This window comes from Phocoena phocoena, chromosome 13 (genome assembly GCF_963924675.1).
Source record: "Phocoena phocoena chromosome 13, mPhoPho1.1, whole genome shotgun sequence".
Classification (NCBI taxonomy): Eukaryota; Metazoa; Chordata; class Mammalia; order Artiodactyla; family Phocoenidae; genus Phocoena; species Phocoena phocoena.
The window spans coordinates 71,875,221-71,898,612 of record NC_089231.1 but is presented as its reverse complement, the minus strand read 5'-3'; positions in this window follow the sequence as shown (position 1 = coordinate 71,898,612).

Genomic DNA, 23,392 nt, shown 5'->3' with positions numbered 1-23,392 from the left:
GAATGTATAAATAGATGGATATATGGATGAATAAATGGATGGATGGATGGAAGGATGGTGAGGATGGCAGGAAGAAAAGAAGAAAAAAGAAGGGATGATGAAAGGAAGGGAAGGAGGGAGGGACGGACAGAGGGAAGAAGAATGGATGGACGAATGACTGGGTGGACAGACAAACCATGGTGTGAAATATCAGCCCCGAGTCATAGTTAAGAAAATATACAAGTGAATACCTTTGGTAATTCAGCATTTTTAGTATAGCCATATACATTATCTTTTTTTAATAGAAAAAGTAAATCAATACATTAAAAATCATAGTCTAAGAACTTGCGATGCTGCATTAATGTGACACCTTCACATGCGTTACCTTGCATTATGTAATGATCACAATTACACATGTAAATATATTTTTAAAAAGACGCCGGTTTAACTACAATGTTGTGATTTCTATTGATGCCCCACGGAAAGAACTGGGTCAAAAGTTGCCAGAAAGGGAATGAGAGCAAACGTGTATACTGAGGATCCACTGAGTGTCAAGTTGTTTACGAAAGCATTACCTGTCAGACCCTCTCACCTCTGCTCAGAGGGTAATTCCATGCCTGTTTTTCAGGGGAGAGAACTGACAGGCAATGAAATTACAGGTCCTGCCTGAGACCACAAGGCTAGTAAATGGCAGAGCTGGCTTTGAATTCAGCTCTGATCAGTGCCAGACTCTTGCTGTTGTCACTCTCCCTGACATGGCCTTCCTCGGAAGAGGGCCTTATGGAAGGGAGGGAATGGGGTGCCCATCGTTCAAGGACTGTGCTTACCTGTGTTAGCTCATTAACTTCCCAGTAATCCCATAAAGAAGGGACTATCATCCCCATCTGGCAGGTGAGGAAACTGAGTTTCAGAGCTGAATGTCACTTCTGAGGTTGTTGATTTAATCTTCACGAAAGCTCTTTTTCAAGGTCAGCCGGATTTCATGACAATATGGCCTCAGCAAAGACAGACAATGGACTTGGGGCTTCACAGACTTGCTGGGTGCCCTAAATTCCTTCATTACACTCTCCATGAAGTCACAGCACTTTGGCTCTGGTTAAAATGCAAATCATACCTGCAAGGGATAACATGGAAAGCCATTATCAGCCTGGAATAAAGCCAGGCCACGTTCGTGTCCAAATTTCATTCTCAATACCTTTGGGTTTCTTTTTAATAACTTAAAAATGTTTTTTTGCTACCAATTCGTGTTCATTGTAGAAATTTAGGAAATGCAGAGAGGCAAAAAAATAAATGAAAAAAAAATTGCCCAGAATCTCCCTGAGGCAGCCATTTCTTCTCATTACATCTAGTAGCAGTTTTCAAATTTTGTTCTGGGAAATCACACATGCCCCACTCTCCACCCAACTAATTAAGGGACTAACTCTACCCCTGGCTGGTGGAGGGGGAAGAGCCTGTGACCCAAAAAATGGACAATCAGGGCTTCCCTGGTGGCGCAGTGGTTGGGAGTCCGCCTGCCGATGCAAGGGACGTGGGTTCATGCCCTGGTCCGGGGGGATCCCACGTGCCACAGAGCGGCTGGGCCCGTGGGCCGTGGCCGCTGGGCCTGCGCGTCCGGAGCCTGTGCTCCACGGGGGGAAAGGCCACGGCAGTGAGAGGCCCGCGTACCGCAAAAAAAAAAAAAGAAAAAAAAAGGGACAATCAGAGCATACCAGCCCTGGCCACAGTGACTGGTTCACAGAAAAGAGAACAAACAAGCCCAGATAGCACTGCCCAGGACTTTCCCTAAAATCATTAAAAAAGAGGACTTTTTCTCCTGGTCCTAAGCTGCAAACAGGCTGAGAGCAGAGTGGCTATTCTCGCTACAGTCTGTGGAGAGGTTGCCTGAGAATGAAGCCAACTCCCTAGAGGAGAGGAGAGCTGAGGTATGTGGAGAGGGAGATTTTTGACATTGAGCACCTGGATCCAACTACACCTGAGGCCAACACTTTTTATTTTCAAGGTTTCCATTTTTGTTCATTTGTGCTCAGTTTTTAAAAACAAAAGTATTAATTTGAATCTAATAACAGATCTTCATTGCTGCATGCAGGCTTTCTCTAGTTGTGGCGAGCAGGGGCTACTCTTTGTTGTGGTGTGCAGGCTTCTCATTGCGGTGGCTTCTCTTGTTGTGGAGCACGGGCTCTAGGTGTGCGGGCTTCAGTAATTGTGGCTCACGGGCTTAGTTGCTCCACGGCCTGTGGGATCTTCCCGGACCAGGGCTCGAACCTGTGTCCCCTGCATTGGCAGGCGGATTCTTTATCACTGCACCACCAGGGAAGTCCAAGGCCAATTCTTTAATAGGCTTTTCAGTTATTAAATTAAACCATATACAATTGCCAATATTTGACAATTCTTGACCTAAAAATGACAATTTCAAACCCTTCAACTTAATACATGAGCCAACAAATCCCCTTTCCTACTTAAATAAGTTTAAATTGAGTTTCCGACTCTTGCAACTGAAAGGGTCCCATCCAATACACTCATCATCCCAAGAAATTCAACCTTCACGTTTTGGTGTGTCTCCTCCCATATTTATTTCTTCCAGTGTATACGTTTGTATAATATAATATCAATATAATACAACAAATTTATGATATTTTGATTTAACTTATCATCTGTGTAATTGTTCAATATCTGCGTCCCCCTATGAAATGTTTCAGGAGAACATGTTTTATTCCAGCCAGTGTCAGAACCATAGTAGATGCTCAATAAATATTTGTCAACTACACCAATACATGTATATACTAAAAAGCAGAACCAGAGTGAGAGAGTGATTTCAGGAAAAGCCAGTCTGCAGCCAGGCATACAGCTATCCTATAAAAGTGAGATATATGGTCCCATTAGAGGAGGGCCCAGATGCACTGCAAACAATGAAAACCTGGAACCTGCATTAAAATATAAATGGGAAGCTAGCTAAACCTGGCAGCCTAGATAGAAGACTGGCATTTGCTGAGGGAAATGTGTTGTTCAACTCATCAGCCTTTTAAAAAGTTGGCAGGAGGCCAGGATGGAGAGGAGCACAGAAAAGAAATCCAACAGCAAGATCCACAGAGCGTTGTTGTTGTTTTTTTTCATGAATCTTCTGAATGTGCATTGCTCAGACCATAGGCCCATGACTCATTACTGCTTCCTTGAGGTGGTATGGCAAAATGCAGGGGCAGAAATGAAAGGCAATCTACTGAGCGATCAGTCATGCCACTACAATTACCCTAGGCTCACTGATTATTAGAATATGGAGATAAGTTCTGTTATTGCTGCTGCTGTTGTTATTGGCACCATCATCAATACTCACATAAACAACAGTAAGAGTGGATGGTGGCTATTGCCAGGCAAGGTGCGAAGAGGTTCTCGTGCATTATCTCATTATCTCTTACAGCACCCTACGAGACAGGTACCCATTTTACAGATGGGGGACTGAGGCTCAGAGATGTGAAACCACTTGCCCATGGGCACATAGTTGCTAAGGGCAGAGCTAGGACTCAAACTCAAGGTCTTCTGACTCTTTCTGCTCTATTGATTTTCTAGATGATCTCATCAACTCCCCTCATTGTACAAGTGAGGGCAAGGAGGCACTGTAGTTCTGAAGTGCGAGAAGATGCCAAATAGCTATTAGGACCTTTACATGATTACACCTAAATATTAAACCTTTAGCTTTTCAGAAGTGATCCTAAGCAAAGAATGCGGAGGGTCCTGGTGTAGTAGGACCCAGGCGGGGTCAATCAGAAGATACTTGCTGACGTTTGCATCACATGAAGGTACTGATTGGGAGGGCAGCCATTCTGGAGGTTGAGTCCATGTGACCCATGACCTGACAATCCACTGCAGAGAAATCCACTCGGGGCCTTACAGGGGCACACATGAGGATGCTTGCCCCCGTGCTGTCTGCTGGGGCAGCAGGTGGAGGCCCTCTAGTATCTGCCCCTAAATAAATGGATGAGTAAAATATGATGGGCCCACACCAGGTGGAGCTTCAAACCACAGTGTCATGAAGAAAGTAACAAACAGGATGAAACCCACAGCACAGTACCATTTAGGTAAATGAGAAACATATGCACACAAAACATGTTTTCCAGGAACAAATACAAATAAAAAGATACCAAACAGATTAGACTGCCTGCCTGGAGTGGGGGGAATGAGAGTGGGGCATGAGGATCAAGGGAATGAATGAATGGATGGATGGATGGATGAATGAATGAATGTATAACACGTAGGACGCTTGCAGACAATAATGGGAAGGCACCATAAACCAAGGAATATGAGTACCTCAAGCCTTGGCACCCTAGATTCAAAAAAATAAATACAACCCAAAACAAAATCCATTCTGCTAGGCTCTGTTTTCTGGGAAGGGAGTGGAAAGACCTCATTAGATGATAGTAAGAGAAAAACTGTGACAATTCTATAAAAGGGCCCCATTTAAAAAAAATGTGTGTCATGTGACTTTATACAGAAAACAGTCTGGAAGGATCTGTGTCCATGTGCTCACAGGGAGTCGCTAGGAGCAGGGATGAGTCTGCACCAGTCAGCCTTGTCTACGGCACACCCAGCTGGGCTGACCCATGGGAGGACTCAATCACACTCACATAATCACATACTTGATTCTTCGGAATGTGAAATGCACGCTTTTCTCTACACCTTTATATCACCTGCATGTTTTAGAAGAGCACAAATGCTTTTATAATCAAAAAGGAACAATAAAGCATTTTCTGTTTGGGAGGAAAATGTTAAGTAAGAATGAACATAGGGATTCTGAGGCCAGCCGTGTCTGAGATTCCCATCTCCCCTGGCAACCACTGAGCATCTATTTTCAGGTACCCATGAGTATGTCTTTAGCGCCCACTCAGAGCACAGTTCAGGGCAGAAGGCTCCAGAGGGAAAAGGGGACTGCAGGTGGGAGGGGTCATGGTTTGTAGCAGAGCCTGTGGAGCTTGACTCCAGACTAGCGTGTGATGCGGGGTAAGTTCTTTGACCTTTCCGAGCCTCTGCTTCCACACCTGTAAAATGGGCACAATGCCAGCATGGCATCAGGATTAAATGAAAGAATGCATGGGAGGGGTTTAGCACCAAGCCTAGCACAGAGCAGGTGCTCAACATGTAATCATCTTGTTATTGTGGCTTCCTGGGGAAGCCTCTCAGCTGGCAGGAACTGAGGGGACCGAGGTACAGAGTGCAGACTGCACTGGGCCCTGCAGGGCTCTTGTTTTCAGATTTCTGCTTTTAAGCCATTAGAGTTGGGGAGGCTCATGCCTTGTCCTTCCCCGGCCTCCCTCAGAGCTGTGCCAAGGGAAGCCTTAATTCCTGGATAAAAAAAGGCAGTAAAGGATCATTTGGGCCAATTTCGTCAGTGGGGCACTCCGTGCACTGGGGAAAAGACACGGAATTATAACACAGCCCACGGTTTCCAGGCTGTGGCCCCAGACAGGGTGATTAGAAATGAAGAGATGGGATTCCAGATGCAGAAAGAGAGGAGGAGTCATCTGAGGACATGAGCCAGTGCCATCCAGACCAAAGCCCTGGGAATAAACAGACCCCATGCACACATCTATGAAGTTCTGGCAGAAGTATTGGCCCTGGGGATACACACACACACACACACACACACACACACATACCAAGCTCAGGGAGCTCTATTTAGAATTTTCTCCTTTCACCTAAATCAAATCAGAGATGATGTGCCAGCTTGCCCAACCGCAATTCATGTTTTTTGCTTTTGCCTTAAAAATAGTACAAATATCTATAACATACCGAGTGGTTACTATGAGCCAGGCGCTCTGCTAACATCTTTACAGGAATTAGTTCATCTAATCCTACAAATAGCAAGTATCAATTAGGATTCGAATGTGTTGCAAGGGCACAAAACAAAAGAACAGTGGCTTAAGAAAGTTTACTTCTTTCCTATGTTAAACAAGTTCAGAGAGTTGGTTCAGGACATGTGTGAATGACTAGAGTTCCTTCCTTCTTGAGCATGTGGCTTTCTCCTCATGGCCCAATATAGCTTCTTGAGCTCCTGCATCACAACCACATTCCAGCCAGCAGGAAGGAGGAAGGGACAAAGAAAAGCACTTGTCTCTTTTAGGGTCGTTCCAGAAAGCTGCAGGTGACATTTACGCTTACATCACCCCAGCCAGAATTAGTCACATGACTACCCCTAGCAGCAGGGAGTGATGGGAAATGAAATTTTTACTCTGGGTGACCATGAATCCAAACACAAGTCAGGGAAGGAAATGGGAGAATGGCTACTGGGTGGAGGGAGAACACTTGTGGTCTTGGCCACAGAATTAATAATAATTCTGCTTTTCAGGTGGGGAAACTGAGGCTCAGACAGAGGCACTGACTTGTCAAAGGTCACCCAGATAGTATGTGGCAGAGCCAGGGGTTGAACCAATGTCTGTCTGATGCTGAGCCACTGGGCCTTTTGAAATCTATATAAAAAGATAAAGATGGGAAGTTCCACCAACAGGAGAAACCCACAGAGACACACCTCCAAAATCACCAGCTTCAGGGCTTAGATTTTATATGCAGAGTTTCAAACCAGAGCCATTTTGACAACTGAATCCAAATCCCCAGGCAAAAAGTTGTTTTTAACGGTGGCTGTGAAGAGCCTTAATCAAAGCAGCCAAAAGAACGCCACACCTGCGGGACTCAGGGAACAGGCTGTGAATTTTGTTTAGAATGTCCCTTCCTGGTCAGTTAAAACAGGGGGATTCATGGCGGCCAGGGCACCACACCTGGAGGTCCCTCTTCAAGGTGGGGGCAGGAGTGTTTTCTGGGGGCTGACAGTCTTCTGCCCTCTCTGTCTCTGAGGTGCAGATAATCATAATTATCTGAATTGCCTCACGGGGCGGGGAGACCATGAAATCCCACTGAGGAGCTGGAGAGGAGAGACACCTCCAAGGCGTCCCACCTCTTGTTCAGGGCCGACAGCCTGGCCCCATGGCAGCCTGGCTGTGGAGCTGAGTCCTTGCCTCCCTTTCTCCGTCCACACCAATCAGTGGTGCACATCACCCCACAGGAGAGGAGATGCGAACAGCGACGATCAGAGCTAAGCCGCTCAGCTGCAAATATCTGACTTCCTCGTTAGAAAGCCTCCATGACAGAGGGATGTACATTATCCCCAGTTTACAGCAGACAAAATGGAGCCGTAATGACTTAAAGTAAAACGGTACAACCACTTTGGAAATCTGTTGGTTTCTAATAAAGTAATACATACTGTTACCATAGGACTCAGCAATGCTGCTCTGATGTATCTAAATGCCTAAGAGAAATGAAAACAGAGAGACCTCTACAGGAAACAAACTAGATGTCCACAAACAAGAGAATGGATTAAAAAATAATAATTATGGATCCATACAATGGAATACCACTCAGCAATAAAAAGAAAGGAACCACTGATGTATGTGACAGCATGCACGAATCTCAGAAATTATGCTGAGTGAAAGAAGCTGGTCACGAAAGAACATACACTATAGGATTTCATGGATCTGAAGTTCAACAGGCAAAGTTACACTATGGTGATAGAAACCAGCATAATGCTCACCTCTGGGAGAAAGGGTACTGAGTAGGAAGGGGCACAGGGAAGCTTCTGGAGTTATTTTATATAAGTTGATCTGAGTGATACAAGAAGGTTGCATTTGGCAAAATTAATGAGGCTGTAGACTTAAGATTCGTGCCTTTCACTGTATGTAAATTATGCCTTGATTGAGTACAGTGTGGGAGCGAAGGGGGGCGGATATACAAAGAGGTGAAGGGACTCAGCCTTCTACACAGCTAGAAATGACAGAGTTGTGCCATGAACCAACAGTCAACCTAAACCAAGCAGTGAAAGAATAGCTGCCACAGTTTTTGCAAGGATCGGGGGGATCTCTGTGTAGGTCATACATATTTCCAAGCGTTCTCTCTGAGCCAGGCCCTGTGTTGGGGGCAGGAGTGAAGATGCACGTGACAGCCTTGGTCCTGTCCCGATGAAGCCTCTGCCCCGGGACAGAGGATAAGCAGGCATCCCAGGGCCATGTGGGGAGGTAGAAGGACGGGCAGTGGACACCCCTGGAGGGAACTAAGTCCAGATTTCCTAGAGGAAGAGGCAGCAAAGCTAGAAAGGAATAAGGGAAGGAAGGAATGTGATGCAGGTAGAAGGAACAGGTTGGGTAAAGACCCATGGTGTAGAAAGAGAGAATGTGGTCCATCCGGGGAAGGGACCGCAGTAATACAGCCCTCCTGGAGCTTAGAGTGGGAACAGGCAGAGATGAAAAATGCCGTTAATAAAAAGAATAAAAGTGCCTACACTTATGCACTACTTACTCCGTGCCAAGCACTCTTCATATATTAACTCATTAAATCTTCACAAGAACCTTAGGGATTAAATTGCCCCCATTTCACAGATGATGAAATTGAGGCTCAGAGGGGGGAAGTAACCTGTCTAGGGTCACAAAGCTGCTACGTGGCAGCGACAAGATTTGAATCCAGGTCAGCTGCTCAGAGTCACTCTGCTGCCAGCTATGGAGGTGGAGAGGGACAGATTACAAACACCCTAACCAGCTATTTTAAGGTTTCATCCTGCGAGCAGAGGGAGTTACTCAGCCCCTCTCTGAGCTTCAGTTTCTGTGTGTGTAAAACATAGATGTTAATAATTTCTACCTCAAAGTATGGTGGTGGGGCTTAAAGTGGATGAAGAGTGTAAAGCAATGAGCAGAAGGCCCTGTTTGTATGACACCATCCTACATATTAGCTATCATTATTCTATGGCAACAATCATTGAATAGCTGACATGCCAGGACCTACAATGTGTAGGCACACAGTGCATGAATTACCTCATTTAATGCTCATAGCAGCCTGTGAGTTAGAAGCCATTATCATCACACAGCCCACAGACGAAGGAAGTGAGGGAAGAGAGATTCACAACTTGTCCAAGATAATGCCACTAACAAAGCAGCACAAGGCTCCAGCGCAGCTGATGACAGCCATACACGGCAAGCGAACACCAAAGCGATCAAGTCCCAACTGAGATGTGCTGTGAGTGTAGTTTATTTTATTTACTGATTTTTGGCTGCATTGGGTCTTCGTTGCTGCACACGGCTTTCTCTAGCTGTGGCGAGCGGGGGTTACTTTTCGTTGCGGTGCGCGGGCTTCTCATTTTGGTGGCTTCTCTTGTTGTGGAGCACGCGCTTCAGTAGCTGTGGCACGTGGGCTCAGTAGTTGTGGCTCGCGGGCTCTAGAGCACAGGCTCAGTAGTTGTGGTGCACGGGCTTAGTTGCTCCACGGCATGTGGCATCTTCCCAGACCAGGGCTGGAACCCGTGTCCCCTGCATTGGCAGGCAGATTCTTAACCACTGCGCCGCCAAGGGAAGCCCGCTGTGAGTGTAAAATGCAGCCAGATTTTGAAGACTTCGTTTGAAACATCTCATAATAATTTTTCATATTGAATACATGTTGACATGATAATATTTGGATGTACAGGGTTAACTAAAAGAGATTATTAAAATTAATTTCACCGGTTTCCTTTTACTTTTTTTTTAAATGGCTACTAGAAAATTTAAGAATTCCATATGAAGCCTGCATTAAATTTCCCTGGGGCGGAGCTGCCCTATAACCACTTTGCTTCAGTGTGTGGGGTGAACCATGACGCTCACCTCTCAGGCTCTCCACCAGGTACTTCTGTTCTTCTGATGTTGCTGTACTTCAGCTTGAGCCCATGTGCTAATGAAATGACTCGCTTGTCCCTCATGGCTGTGTGTGTGTGTGTGTGTGTGTGTGTGTGTGTGTGTGAGCGTGCATGCATGCATGTGTCCTCTTCAAAGACATTGCCTGCTGGGTTCCCTCTTTGCCAGTTTTAGCAACACACCAGCTTGCTGAGGGTGGGAGAAAGAAGGCAGAGGGACCCCCTGTGCAAACCCATGTCACAGCCCTCCACCCCCTCTCCTACTGGCTGCTCCATCTGATGGCCAATGAGCCCCGCGGTTCCAGGTTCTTGCCCCTGGCAAGGTTACTGAAGTTGAGATCGGCTGTCCTCCCTTTCCTAGGGAAAATAAAAATATTCTAATTAAAGCTGGGAAGGCCCCGGGAACAGTAGTGCTGGCACCAGGCCGATGGATGTAATTCAGTTTGGAGCATGAAGAGCAGGACTCTAGGCTCTCGCCATTACCAAGCCGACTGCAGGGCAGAAATGATCCAAAAGTGGCTTTAATGAATGCAGGGCAGCCCTCGTCGGGGTGGAGGTGGGGGCTTGAACTGAGGGGCAGAAAGAGCCCTGTTCTATCTGCAGCCAGGGAACAGGTGAGGTCATGGGGTGTGGGGACCCAGATACACCTGGCTCCTCCCACCCTCAGTTTCCACATCTGGGAACAGAAGCTTGTTTTGGTACCCTACCTCCTAGGTCCTCGTGAAGACTGAATGAGGTAATGCAGGTTCAGTGTTCACTTGGGACCTGGCACAGGAGTATGCACTCAATTAAACGGGAGCCGCACTCTTTATTCCCCTTCCCTACATGGCACAGAGACACTAAGTGAGCAGGTGCTATTGGAAAAATGGTGCCAATAGACTTGCTCAACCCTGGGCTGCCACAAAGCTTCAATTTGTAAAAAACGCAGTATCGGCGAAGCGCAATAAGGTGAAGCGCCATAAAAGGAGGTCTGCCTGTACCTGGTACGTGGTGAAGGTTCAATAAATATTAACTGTGATTATCCTTTCCTTCTGACAGGTGAGGAAACTGAGACTCAGGGAGGAAGAAGTGATATGTCCGGGACAGCACAGCAATCCATCAAATTTCATGAAGCAAAAACTTAGAAGAAACTAGACCAGTGTCATTCCAATAGAAATATAGTGAGAGTCCCATATGTAATTTCAGACTTCTTGTAGCCACATTTTTAAAAGAAGTAAAAAGAAACAAGTGAAATTAATTTTAGTTTCATTTTTAAAATTAAAATTAATTTTAATTTCATCTATCCCAGTATACTCCAAATATTACCATTCCAACATGTGTTCAGTGTAAAAAACTAAGGAGATACTTTACATTCATTTTATCTAGTAGCCACATTTAAAAAAATAAAAATAAGCAGGTGAAATTACATTTAATGATATATATTATTTAACCCAATATATCCAAAATGTTATTATTTCAACATGCAATCGATCCAAAAAAGCATTCATGAGATAACTTCCCATTCGTTTTATCATACTAAGTCTTTGAATTCTAATGTGACCTTTCATACTTAAGACACATCTCATTTTGGATCTGCTGCATTTCCGGTGCTCAGTAGCGACATGCGGCTGCCATCGTGTACGGGGGGAGTCAGTCTGCATCTCTAGCCCTGTGAAGTATTAATAGCCCCATTTCTGTAGATGCATAAATGGTTCCTGCAAGGTCAAGTGACTTGCCCAAGGTCACACAGTTAGAAACGGCAGAGCCAGGTTTGGCGGTGTGGCCTATTCGATATAACGCCCCTGGGACCTGGGTCCTTCCACCTCCTCTGGGGCCCTCACATCTGCCTCAGGGTTGTCCACCCCAAGCCATCGATTACCATCATGATTCATGGCCCTCTTGCCAGGCAGTCCTGGAGACATAATTGATTTTTTCTGCCAGTGGAGGCCTGCCTGAATGCCCTCACCTCCCTGTACCGCCTCTGCTTGCAGCTCAGACTATCCATCGATTCCCCGCTCATCAATGGTGCCATGGAGTAAACTACAGCTACACTTAGATTCGCTTAATCAGGCACTTGGTCAGGGTAGACCCATCTGACAATTTTATTGGGCCAGGAGCGTCGTATTTCAGTGTCTGTTACCACCCCGTGTTCTTGTTCCTAGATCAGCCTGAGTGGATGTTGGAGCTGCTGCTTTATGTATTACAGCAGGGCCCATGCTCCTTCCTAGTAAGAGGAAACCCTCTGATTGGAGTGTCATTGGTTGTCTGACATGGAAGCGGGTCACCTGTCAACCAACCGGCATTTATTGAACAAAATCTGTGAGCTCAGCTTTCAGTGGGATAGCATTATTAATGCCTGTACCTGTAACAACAATGCTAACATTTATTTAGCCCTTACTATGTTCCAGCAAGTTGCACATACACAAACAATATTGCAGGGTTGGTTCTATTATTATTCCCATTACTTCAGGAGAGGAAACGGAGGCTCAGGAAGGTGAAGGGGCTTTCCCAAGGTCACAGAGCTGAGGAGGGATAAATAATCCCAAGCAGTCTGGCTGCCTCCAAGAGCTCACTGCCTTGTTAAAGAGGTGAGATACATACTCAAAAAATTTGATGAATAAAAGTAGGGGGAAAGCAATAAGGAATATTGTTTCTGAACTAACAATAATAATAACAACATAGCAAATACTTATTAGAAAACTTACAATGTACTAGGCTCTGTTGTAAGAGAGCATACCATATCTCACTATTATTTATATTAACATACCATATCTCATTAAAGCTCTGCAAAACCCTAGAAGTAGGTGCTATTACCATCTTATTTTACAGAGTGAAATAAGTGAATGGAAATCATACAGGTAGAAAGAGGCGGAGACAGAATATCAGCCCCAGAATCTACATTCTTGAAAACAGCGTTCAGCTGACTCCTTCCCCCAAAGCAAGTGGTCTCTTTTACACAAGCGTTCAGTATGAATTTTAGGAAGAACCCACAGCCAAGTGGATTTTTGTCTAACCCCATAACTATCATAAAGAAAAAACATCCAGTGGGGAGGATTTGGCAAAGAAGCTGCTGCAGAAGGGAAAGAAAAAGCCACATCAAAATACGAAGATCACAAGGGGGTGTCTGTATAATGAGGACACGTAGCTGGAAGTAAGGAGGCACATGGAGACGAAACAAAGAGTTTATGATAATTTTTAAAAGGGCTTCGCAAGTTAGAATAAAGCCTTGTGCAGTAGCATAAGGTTCTGGAGTAGTGACTGGAGTTGTTTTCCATACAGCTCATCCTTTTCCCCCATTCAGGCAGCAAGTGGCCGTCAGGGCATCTCTGCCTGAGAAAGAATTGACACAGAAGAGTAGACAGAATTAAGCAATCAGGTTCCTGGCTTGTGAGTTTTGAAGTCTTTCTCCTGAATCAGAATCTCTGGGGATTTGACCTGAGCAAAGCTGAAGTTTTAGTAAGTTCCCCAGCTGATTCTGATGTAAAGTGTAAGAAGCACTCTTGGGCAGCCGATAAAATATTTGGGAGAATGTTTAGTAAGAACAAGATATCCTATTCTTAGAAAAGCTGTCCTGGAGTCGAGGAATTAGAGAATAAGAACCAAAATGCTCAGATATTATTAGGACTCTGAGAAAGAACTCTGTTTCTCACCCACCTGACTCCCAGGTTAATTTGGGGAGCAATGAAGGATGCCGGGTAGATTGGGGCATCTGAGAGCAGCAGGCACCTGCCCCAGCCCTTCCCTTGGGTGTAACCTGAGGAGGGGAAAAGGTAAGACCTCACAGCTCTCAGTGCCCAGCATGGGTACGTCTGCCCTGTGAATCTGAGACCCATTCTTCTCAGACTCCTGCGCCAAAGTGCAGCGTGGAAGCAGAAGAGTAAAATCCAGGTGCCGAAGCAGAAGAGTAAAATCCAGGATCCCAGAGTGGTATGAAAGCCGCAGAAGGGCTCCTACAGACTAAGCTGAGGACCCGAAAGGACCTTTTGGTCAGAAATTCAGACTCATTCAGCAGTGACCTAGATGGGCAGAGGCATGAAGAGCACACAGGCCGGAGGGAATAGACTAGAACAGAAGGATCTGATCCCCATCTCACTGCCACACTTTGTTACTATGAATGTTCCCCAGGGAAACCCCAATTAGACCTAGTCTAGATTTCTGCTCTGAGGCAGAATGGGGTCTGTAGCTGACGCTATTAGGACCCCACCTACATCCCTCAGACCCTTTGCCATTTTCATGCACACAGTCTCCCCGTGTGCTTTGACACCCTATGGCCAGCACCTACATCTCTTTGTGGCAGGGCTGCCCCCAGGCTTCCAGAACCCCCTTGGCTCTGCCCACCTAGAGAGCCCAAAATGCCCAGGCGCTCACATTCCCCAGTACAGCCCTTAACTAGTGCTGATGAGTACAGGGAGAAGGCGATACAGATCTTTCAGCTTCCATGCCCCCAGTCTGGAACATTCTGATGTGTGGCCATTACTGTCCCCAGGGCCCTGTGGTACTCAGTGAAGGTTACCCTCCATGGGACCTGGCTTGACCCTTTCCCTTGAGAGTCTATTTAGCCTACTCCTTGATCAGATTTTCCTGAGACCACTTCCTTGTACGTCCCTTTTACATACATCCTCATCTTAGGGTCCGTTTCTGAAGAAGCTGATGTAAAACAGGGGCTCAAAATAAAACTGAGTTTATTAGAGGAAAAAAATTAAGTTACATTTTTGTGCTCGCCTGAGTTTATAGACTAAGATTGATAAGAGTACACTTATTAACAAATACCTTCATAAAAGCTACTTCTTTTCAGCACTCACACATTTCCATGAATGATCTCATTAAACTCACGAGTCAGGAACCATTGTTATGCCCATTTTACAGATTTCAAGAGGTTCAATAACTCGTGGTTCAGTGGCTACTAGGAAAGCTGGAACCCTTGTCCTGACCACACGCTCTATGTCTTGGTCTGGCTGAAGTCCCACCCTCTAAACAGAAGTGCTAAGGAAAAGTCAGAGACACAGTCACTGAGCTCCTCCTACACCTACACAGGCAGTTCTGGGCCATAAGAAAGAGCAGACCTTACAGGCAGCCTCTGTACCAGAAAGGGCAGAGCACAGGCTCAGAGTATAAAAGGCCCTGAGTGAGTTTAAATCCCAGCTTCAGCACTTACTTGCTCTGTGGTCTTGGACAGGTCCTGTCTCTCAGCTCTGTGCTTCAGTTTTCTCTCTAGCAAACTGGGGTTAAAATTATTTAAAATGCAGATCTCCTGGATAGTGATTAAGGACCTGGTTGTGGGTTCCTGACATCTGTGGTCTTAAAAATCCCCTGCCAAAGTATGCTGATGACCACAATTTACTTTGAAAAGTATCAGAAAAATAAGAAGGCTGGTTGATTGACAGATAAGTGACAAAGCAAATAAATAAATAAATAAATAAATAAATAAAATTCTTTCAGCTTTGCTATATGTTTGAAACTTTTCATAACAAAATGTTGGAGGGAGCAAACTTCCCAAGGAGGTTTTTTTTCTGGTGCAAATGGTCCTCGTCTGCTTGTATAAGTCACTGATGCTCAAAGCAAGAGAGAGGCAAAGCAGGAGAAGACAAGAGCCGGTAGTGCTTATCTTTCTAGGATCCCCTATCTTGGGCATTTCAGTCTTCAATTTGCATTTTATTTTTGTTTGGGAGTTGTCAGGTCCAGAGAGCATGTCCCCAACAAGGTTTTCAGCTGCAAAGGAATGCTGGTTTTGATAGCAAGATAGTGGGAGCAAGGCTACAGGTACCTGGGGAGAGACAGAGATGGATATCATTGGGCACAAGATGTATCTTGCAGTCACCAGATGTGACTTCGCTGTGGGGCCCACGATATTTCCCAGTGCTTTGGAAATCACTCTCATTCATCACCCTTTATGCTTTTGATTCATCTTGCAGGCAAGACAAGTCATTTTACGCAGAAGCAAGAAGGATTCCTTTAATAGCCCTCTGAATAAGTGGGCTGTTTATTCTCTCTTTCCAAAGGCTTCTGTCAGTTCCTGCTGGATCCATCCAGGTTCATCTCAAAGTGCTTCCCTCCGGCAGACAAAACCACAAGCGGTTACAAACCTCATTGATAATTCACCCAGGCTCAGAGAGATGACCATACCATAGTCAAAACAGCGGGGGTCACAGTTAACAAGGCACCTTTTCATCAGAGGTACCGGGGAAATGACAAGAGAAAGCTGGGCACCAGTCAAGGGCTGAGAGGTGGAGAACCAGCATCTATTCTGAAGTTTATCTGTTCTCTTTTTATGATACAAAAATTAAGAGAATGGACTTGAGGACACGGGGAGGGGGAAGGGTAAGCTGGGACAAAGTAAGAGAGTGGCATGGCCATATATACACTACCAATTGTAAAATAGATAGCTAGTGGGAAGCAGCTGCATAGCACAGGGAGATCAGCTCGGTGCTTTGCGACCACCTAGAGGGGTGGGATAAGGAGGGTGGGAGGGAGACGCAAGAGGGAGGGGATATGGGGATATATGTATGCATATAGTTGACCCACTTTGTTATACAGCAGAAACTAACACAACACTGTAAAGCAATCATACTCCAATAAAGATGTTAAGAAAAAATTAACTTGACTTCTTGGTAGCACTTCAATGCCCAACACACCAAAGGAGTTGGTCTGTGCTACTGTCTTTAGCACAGAGCTGGACGCACAGTAAATACTCAATAATTTTTTTAATGAATAAATGAATGGAGAATATAGAAAAATACATTTGCCTTCATGGGTTAATAATATTATTATATTATATCATCATGTGTTGAATGGACTGTGTGCCAAATTATGGTAGACTGTTTGCCCAAAAAATGGCTCTAATTATTTCCCTCCCTGTATCTATAACCCTTGGCAATACGACTTGGCATCTCCTCCAATCAAGAGACAGAGTGTATTTTCCTGCCCCTGAATTCTGATTGGCCCTGTGATTTGTGAACACATCTTGGTCAACAAGACGTGGCAGAAATGACTGGGTGCCAGTTCCAATCCTAAGCCCCAAAAGGCCTTGGGCATGTCCCCTCACTATCTTGGAACCCTGTCATTAACCACTGCAGGATAAGAATTTAAGTAAAGCAGAGACAAGATAGTCCAGCTAGGACCATCCTAGATCAGCCAGTTCCTCCATCAATCCAAACCACCCAGCAATGGACTGAAATGGCATGAATAAGCTGAGATCAGCTGAGACTAGAAACACTCAGGTGAACCCAGCCCAAATTGTGAGCTAAATTGGTGGTTCTAGGATCTACGTGTTGTCCTAAGACACTAAGTGTAAAGGTTGTTTCCTTTCACAGCAAAAGCTGACTGCTACACAAGTGCTGTGTTACATACCTAATATCATTTAACCCTTACAACATCCCTGCAAAGTGGGCGCAATGGATGCAGTTATCTGTTCTCCAAAATGTGTTCTTTCCTTATCCCATAGCAAGAGAGTTTTAGTTGGGACATAGCTGCCTAGCTAGAGACTAAATTTCTCAGCTCCTCTTGCAGTTATGCTTGGCAATGCGAGTGAGTTTTTACTAAAAGTCAGGAGAGTGGAAATGATGTTACAACTCCTGATTTAATTGCTTAAGATAAAATCCTTAGCCTTAAAATTCTGCTATTTTCCCCCTTTTGCTGACTGTGCTGGGATAACTGGAGTGATTATGTGTGGGAGGTCACAGAGCCCATCATCCTGAATTCCTGAATGTCCCCTGGAAGAGACATGCCCTAGACTATTACACAGGCAAGAAGTAAATGTCTGATGTCTTGGAGCCACCGTGCCATGGAGCCTGCTAGTTAAAGCAGCTAGTGTTGCACTCATGCAGTAGAGATTATTATTTCCATTTCACAGGGGAGCAAGTAGAGGCTCAGAGAGGTGACATGACTGGCCTCTAAAATTGCACTGATTGTGACACTTGCTACTTGCTACCTGTCACTATTTAGATTAAAATAAATTAAAAATCCAGTTCCTCAGTAGCACTAACCACATTTCAAGTGCTCATTCGCCACATGTGGCTAGTGGCTACCATACTGGACAGCACAGATATGGAACATTCCCATCCCCACCAAATGCTCTATCGGATGGCACTGTTGTAGAAAGTGCAGAGCCATGATTCTATTTGGGGTCTGAGTGGCTTCAACGCTTTTCTGCTCCGCCTGCCATGCTGAGTTCTTTTCAAGAGTTGCTCCCCTGGTGTATGTACATGTTTGTTTACAGATCATTATTATCTATTTGTCAGAGAGACTAGGAGCAGGGAGGGGCAGGAGACTTACAATTAAAGGGTGACGGCAGCTGGCAAGAAGATCAATGAGGGGAAAAAAAGTAGTCATATCTGAAATGTTCACGCAAAGTCATTAAGAAAATATCACTTGATTTGCCAACGTTGGACATGAAACAATATAGATGTCTTCACTTCCACCCTAACCTTTAAAGCAGGATGACTCACCCCAGACAAGATCAACTGCTCCCTTTTTTTTTTTTTCCCAGCCACAAAGAAAGGGACCTTTATTGATCTGTCTAGGATGTTTACAGTTGGAGAAAGCTGGGTCGGCCACCTGCAGCAGAGTTGGTGGGTATTGTTGGATATATTCACCACACTGGTCTATGATGAGATGGAAGAATGAGGAGGGTGGTGTGACCAGCTGAAGAAGAGAAAAAAAACTACAGGTGATGCCTCAAAGGAGAAACTGGGTGTGGTGGCGTAGCCATGTGGCAGCATCCCACCAGACCCAGACACAGGTCAGCCTGAAACTGAGTATATGGGTGGGTCTTCCTTCTTTTTCCCCTCACTTAATTCTAAGGCTGGCCAAGATGGCAAATACATTCACGGGCTTTATAAATATTCGTTGAGTATTTACTGTGTACAGGCAGTGTCCTAAGTATTGTAGGAATACCCCCGTGGGGGAAAAAAATGGGATCCTGCCCTCACAAATGTACAATTTAGAGAGAAAGAGAACTATCCAGGCCATCACAGTAGAGTGTGATCATTTCAGAGCTAGAAGAACGTATGGCCGGGGCGGGGTGGGGGTGGGGGCGCTGTGGAAGCAAAAAGAAAGACCGCTGTTATGGGCTGAATTGTGTCCCCCTCCAATTCCTATGTTGACGTCCTGACCCCCAGTACCTCCGAATGTGACTGCATTTGGAGGTAAGGTCTTTCTTGTTTTTGGCCACACCATGTGCCTTGTGGGATCTTAGTTTCCCAACCAGGAATTGAACCCACTCCCTCGGCAGTGAAAAGCATGGAGTCCTAACCACTGGACCGCCAGGGAATTTCTGGAGATAAGGCCTTTAAAGAGGCGATTAAGGCAAAAATGAGGTCACTAGGGTGGGCCCTAATCCAATATGACTGGTGTCCTTATAAGAACAGGATAGGACACAGACCAAGGGATGACCATGTAAGGACCCTGCCAGAAGATGGACACCATCTTCAAGTCAAGGGGGGAGACCTCAGAAAAGAGCAGACTTACCAGCACTTTGATCTTGGACTTGCAGCCTCCAGAACTGTGAGAAAACAAATTTCTGTGGTTTCAGCCACCAGTCTAGGGTATTCTGTAATGGCAGCCGGAGTCAACTAAGCCATTCACCTAATTCAGTGGACCAAAGGAAACACGCAGCATGAAGAGGTCTGGGACCCCAGAATGGAGTCTTGAAGAGCACCCACCCCATCTGACAATGGGAAATTCCAGCTACTGGTCCTATGCAACTCAGGCTGCTGAGACCATCCATTAAATGAGCTGTAGATAGTCTCAGGGCAAAGCAGGGAAAAGTGATTACTAAGAAGTCTCTGAATTAAGGAAATAATTCTCTAGCATTTTTTTAATTAAAACATTCAACCCAAGAAGCTTGTTAATTTCAGCTTCAGCAAGTGGTTCTGCCACCACTTGGCATCCTGCTGCCTGCGTACTGTCTGAAGTGGCTGCCTCTGATTTCCCTAATTCGTGAGGTGCTCATGCTTTGGGTGGCAGGCGGGTGATTAGAGCCAGATGGGAAGCCAGCCCCTGCACAATCCTGTTGGATTTTTGCAGCCAGCAGGAGGCTGGAGGGAATCCTCAGAGTAGATGCATTTGAAGGGCAAAAGAGAAAAAGTCCAGTTGCAGGGTGGTTGACAAAGAGACTAACAAGACAGGCCAGTTGAGCACTCCCCACTCTGTGAATAAGAGTCATATTCATTCCCAATTAGCTCCACAGACAGACTAGTAAGAGTAGCTAATATTTACTGAGTTCTTTCCATGTGCCCAGCATTGTGCTCTTTGCCTGTACTATCTCATTTCATCCTTACAGTAAGTCTCTAGGTTAGGTAGTATTATTAGCCCCATTTTGCAGATGACGAAACTGCAGCTCAGAGAGCTGTAGTGACTTGCTTAAGGTCACACAGCTCGCAAATAGCAAAGTCAGCAAGCCAGGTTCCAAATAGTGAATAAAAGAAACACTACCAAGAACAAGCAAAACATGGACTCTGGAAACAGAGAGACTAGTTTGGCATCACTTGCCTATATGCAGCTGTCAGTGGGGGTCAGAGAGGGCTGCTCTGGGAAGGGGCCATAGGGCTGAGACTTGAATGGAAAGAAGCCAACAAAGGGGAGGTCAGGGGCGGGCACTGCAGGCAGCAGGAATGGCTGTGCAAAGGCCCTGAAGCAGGAACTGTGGAGGGACCGGGGACCTTTTGGCCATTGTAGGTGGAACAGAGTAGGCAACAGGCACAGGGCAGCAGGTCAAGGTGAGGTCCAAGAGGTAGGCGGGGCCCAATATATCAGGCCTTATAAGCCAAGGTCAGGAGATAGAATTTTATTCAAAGGCCTCAAGAAGGCTTTGTAGGATTTCCAGCAGAGGGTGACGTGATGTGACCTCCCTTAGCTGTCATTACATTTATCGAGTTATTGACAGACTTGCCACAGCCTCCCCTATGTCCTGTACACTCTGAGGGCAGAAACCAGGCCCGATGCATCTTTACAACCTCCTCTCCAGGTCCTAAGAAACTGCTCTGGGCCCCTGCAAATATTTGTTGAGTGAATAAAGAAAGGAAGGAAAGATGGATGGACCTGTTTTCTTTGCATTTGTCTTAAACCTCCTCTTGGTTCTGCTGCATCGTCTCCTGGGGGAAGGAGTGTCAACTTGGCTCTCAATCTCTCATCTTTGTGAGAGAAGCCCCGGAGCTGGTGCAGGAAGATGTTCCCTCCATCGGCGGGGGATGGATGGGCTGGATCTAGCACACTCCCGTGTGAGACCCTCGGTGCCCGAGGGGCTGAGCAAGAGTGATGATCGGGAAGCAGGGCTGTTGGTGAAACGGCCGGCCATTCATTACCAGCTGGCAGCTCAGCACAAGATAAATTGGGCCCTTGGAATTCTAACTGAACTCGCCTCCCTGGATGAAACAGCCAGGGTTCGACCCCAGCTCAGAGGCACGGCCCTGGAAGGCGCTCCAGAGAGACTCTGGGACCCAAGGCTCCAGCCAGCGCAGGATTCAGAGAGGAACCATGTTTAGGCTCAGATACCCTGATTCCAAGACGGAAGAAACACTCAGACAGGAAAAAGTCCCATCTCTGACTGGTCACTTTAAGTCCCTGCTAGCCTTTTCTCGTGCTCTCATTCTTTCTCTCTCTCCCCTGTTTTTGGTCATTTTTTAGTAATGCTTCCTGGGGCTCTGACATCTGCCTTCTGTCACACAATGCTAATGAGCTAAGGCAGGGATGGCACATACATTTCATCTGCTTGCCGGTCGAGATTGATGGGTAGCAACTGTCTGTGTTGAGAAGGCTCCTGAGGTTTAATCAGGACTCAGATGGACAGAAGCTATGATTGATTAGTGATGTCTGTCACAACATATGATGGGGAATAAGGGTCTACTACCACAAATTTTCCATTCTTTTCTAAAGGCTAGAACCTTTACACAACTCTTGTCCTACAGAGAGAAAAAGGGGGAAAAACCCCATTTTTCGCCAATGCATGTGATTTTGGTTTTAATTTTGCCACAATGGAATAATATCTGTCATAATTAAGTATGTAAACTATGCCATGTACTGAGCTAAGTGCTTTACATATATTATCTTATTTAATCTGCATGACTCCCCTAAGGTCATAACTAACTTACACATGAGGAAATTCAGGCTTAAAAGGATAAAGTGGCTTGCCCAAGGACTCTCAGCCAGTAAGTGGCAGAACCAGGATTTAAACCCAGCTCTGTCGGAATCCAGTGGCTTAGTGATTCCACAGCCTCCCTCAGTGCCCCAATCTGCACCCCTCCACACACACGAATCTCTCCTGTATTTGACCTCTATCCCTCTTGCTGCAATAAAAGCACAGTCCACCTTAAAATCCCACAATCTAGATACAAGACCTGAGAAGCCCTGCAGTTGTGTTGCCAGTACAGCCTCTGGCCACATGTGACTAATGATACTTGAAATGTAGCCAGTCCCAACTGAGATGTGCTGTAAGATGTAAAATGCACACCCGATTTTGAAGACTCATTAGAAAAGGAAGAACGTAAAATATTACACTAATAATCCTTTATGTTGATTACATATTGACTATATAATGCTTTTGATATATTGAGTTACATAAAATATATTATTGAAATTAATCTCACCTATTTCTTCTTCTCCTTCTCTCTCTCTCTCATTTTTAATATGGTTACAAGAAAATTTAAGGTTACGCTTGTGGCTTGTAAAATATTTCTATTGGACTGTGCTGTTCTTGAGATCTGCGCTCACTCCAATCCCGTAATTTTTAACAGGTAAGGAAATTGCCCACCAGCCTCACCTGCATTGATCTAAGGCTAGACTCAAGCCAGGATAGAACATTCTTTCCTACCCCTCCACTGCTCCATCTCCAATACTCTGTCCACACTGACCATGTGGTCCAGGGTCACACAGTCAGCTCATGTCAAGCCTAGGCAGCCTGACTTCAAAACCTGTCCCCCTAACCTGCACTCCACACTGGGCAGGGCCAAGCACCTGCCCCCTTGGGGAGTGTGGCCTGAGGACCACTGTGAGCTACACTTAGGAAGGCAGGAGTTTCTTCCTCTTAGAAAACTACATTATACAATAAATTTCTTGGCCAAGTCTCCAAGAGAGAATTCTGCCGGAACTAAAAACGATTCCAGTTTCCTTCAGGGGAAGCCGATATTTTTGATCCCATCAGAAAAGATACTCAGTGTGGTTCTTGTTCCATTTTGGACTCCTACTCTGCTCAGTCCAGCCACACCTTCCACTCTGTCTCATCCATCCATTTGCAAATCATAACGGAGGACCTAGCACGCATCAGGCACTGTTTCAGGGCACCGGCAGCCAACATCCTAGCTACAGTTCTTCCCTCTGAAGCAGACAATGTACTGTATTTTCAGCTCCTTTCACAAAGCATCACTTTTTAAAAAAATTTGGGTACTGTGCTGAGGTGGGGAGAAGCAAGAGGTGGGTAAGAAATACCCTCAGCGTATCACTCAGAGCGGGGGTGGATTAAATGCAATGGACAGAGAGCTGCACTGAGGTCAGCCCAGCTGCAGATGGAGGGAACACAGCAAGTTCTGCAGCCAGAGCCATCCTCCTGCCTCACCTCTCTGCAGCACCCCGGTCTGCTACAATCTGATGGCGTGATCATCAGCAATCAGGAACGGAGGCCCCTCTCTGCATGAGGCAGTTCTCCTAGAATTTTCATCACTCCCCAAAAGGTTTTCCTCTGGCTCAGCAAAAAGCCTCGCTGGCAGCCGGCTAATGGCCTGGCTGACTGCAGTTCCACCTTTCAGGAATTTGGGG